Genomic DNA, 2,832 nt, shown 5'->3' on the forward strand with positions numbered 1-2,832 from the left:
GAACTGAGGCATAGGCGAGGAAATGATTGGGGTTGAAGGGATTGCTTCCACTTCAATTTCTTCATCAATCTGCTCTGACGAAGCAGCAGAATGATTTTCTTCATCGGATCCGCTTGGGATCTCATAGTCTTCTCCAAAAGGAACAAGGTCCTTTGATGGCATGGAGGAAATCGGAACAACATCAATTGGATTTTCGAGTGAGCTGGTCATTGGCTTCATTTTCTTCGCAGCCGAAGAGTTTGACGCAGCTGATGCCTTCCTTTTCTTCAATGCAGCTCGCTCTGCAGCCTTGGTCTTCTTCACATCATAAGAAGATGGAAGAATTGGAGTTGGTGTGGGCGCGGGAGGAGCTGAGGAATCTGGTTCATTTTCTTCAGGCGCAACTGATGCAGTTGCTCCGATCTCTTCAGTTTCTTCAGGCGCACCACTAGTGGATGCCCTGGCAATTTCTTCAGCGGCTGGAATTTCTTCACCAGCCCTAGAACGAGCATTTTCTTCAGCAGGCTGAAAGGCATCAGTGGTGCTGGCATGTTCTTCAGCAGAGTCTGCAGCCTGAAGATTTTCTTGTTGCGATGGGGCTGCAACATTTGTGAATTTCTTTGTCAGATTGATGAATCTTACTTTAGCTCCTTGCCAATCAGCATAGTAGGCATCAAAGTCTTTGCTGAGGGCTTGAATTTCAGACTGAGCCTGGAGAAGTTCCTCAGGTGTCATTTTGACAACGTTTTTCTTCAGGAGCTTCTCCTTTCTATATTGAGCTTTCCTGATCTCTCTTGCCTTTTCAAACTTCCATTTCTCTTCAGTGATGAAATGGGTCAGCATGTGACTTTGACCAGGGGTCAGATGAAAATCAGGCATAGGGGTGTTAGGATCCTTGTGCCAGAGATCAATGTAATCAAGGATTTTTCTTGGATCCAAAAGCAGTGGCACAGATGTGCCTTTGGCTCTAGCGGCCTTCACCTGTCTGTCTCTGATGATTTCTGCAAGTTCATCATCAGAAGCTTCATCATCAGAAGGCACATGGAATGCGACCTGTTTCTTCTTTGGACTTGGCCGAGGACCTCGTCCAGCTGTTGCTTTGGTCTTCAACAGTGTGGGGCCTGATGAGGAAATTGGTGCAGCTGAGGAACTTGCTGAAACACCAGAGGCAATCGAGAAACCAGCAGTCCTTTGACATGTAGCCAGATGCACAGGAGCTGAGGACTTTGAAGGAGCTTTTGAGGATTTTGGTGGAGCTGTAGCAGTGTGAGGAATTTGCCGTGAGGGCACTGTTGGTGAAGCACTTGGCTTACGAGCAGGCTTCTTTGGCATGGATTTCCTCGGTTTGACCGAGGCCGCAGTAGCAGTAGCAGTGGCAGAATCCTCATTGAATTTCTTCACTGCCTCCTTGGCTTGTCTTGCCAATTTAGCTTGGCGCTTAGCCCATTCTTCAGGAAAGTCCTCACCACGTTTGATGCTTGTGGGGTCAGCTACTTGGCCAGGTGCCAATGGAGCTCTTGGGCATGGAGGATTGAGGGCGAATTTCCTCATGTACTTTGGAGTCACATATCTGTATTCCCTCCATTCCCTTGCCCATCTCCGTTCAATCCTCTGAATGCGCACCTTGCGCTGATTTTTGTTTTCTTTGCCAAATTTTTGCTTCATCAGGTGTGCAATAGTCAGCATAAATTTCCTCAGGGATTTCAAACGAAGTCATAACCTCAGGTTTCTTTCCTCCTTTCTGCGGCTTCTTACCGTCTGCCATATTCTTCAGTTGAGGAATTTGAACAATCGAGTTCTCTGAAGAAGTATGCAATTTTTCTTCGAGGAACGCTGCAAATGAGTTAAGTTGATGAGAATCTAGTGATTCAGCAGCAGACATGAGTACCTGTGAACAGAGTACAGGTGCGAGGAATTCAGAGAGGTCATATGCGTTCTGAGAAGGTTTTTCAAAAAGAACAAGTTTTGAGGAATTTGACCAGATGAACCTTGAGGAATTTCACTAAGCGTTCTTGTCTTAGATTCCAGAGTTGTACAGATCGAAGATCCACACAATTAGGGAATCTTGAAGAAAATGATTGCTTAGAGAAACAGTTTAAGATCATATGATGTGAGGAGTTCATATGTGTGAAGATTTGAAGAATAAACACCTTTGAAGATTTTCAGGAAAGTTTGAGAATCAAAGTGAGTAATAAAAGTAACTTTTAATTACCCGAAGTGAAGAACACGATGAACTGAGAAGAACAGATGTGAAGTTCGTCAGGTTAGATCTCCCATGCCCTAACTTGGCAGAGGAAGACAGCTATGGTGGCGGCGGAGTGAAGATTTCCGCGGTCGGCGTGAGTACGACGGCGACGAGGTCGAGGCAGCGAAGCTCTTCCTCACCGGTGACGATGGAGTAGCGGCGGCGCTAGGGTTTGAGGAGCTCGAGTGAGAGAGTAGCGATCGAGCGGAGTAAATGAAGTGAGGAAGGGGAGAGGGGGTATTTATAGACACGGTGAAAAACTGTTCGCCCGAAGATTTGGGATGAACGTGCCCCCTGCCCTTTCTCCTTCTCGCGACATGTGTCACCCACGTACTGTGTAGTTGAGATCGTGTACGATCGGGTGAATAGAATAATGCATTGTGGGATGCGGAACGGTTTGAGCGGCAAAACCAAAAAATTGGATAAGATTTGTTTTAAAGTTTTGTTCGCAATTTCTTCAGCTGACAAGGACACAGTGAAGATTTTGAACGAGTTTCAAATAGAACGCATATGTAGAATTTGTGAATAGATTGGGTTGAGTATAGCATAGAGGGGGGAAGGGTCCGATCACATTCACTTAGCAGAAAAAGCAACTTGAAGAAATAGCT

This window comes from Triticum aestivum, chromosome 6B (assembly GCF_018294505.1).
Source record: "Triticum aestivum cultivar Chinese Spring chromosome 6B, IWGSC CS RefSeq v2.1, whole genome shotgun sequence".
In the NCBI taxonomy this organism is placed as follows: Eukaryota; Viridiplantae; Streptophyta; class Magnoliopsida; order Poales; family Poaceae; genus Triticum; species Triticum aestivum.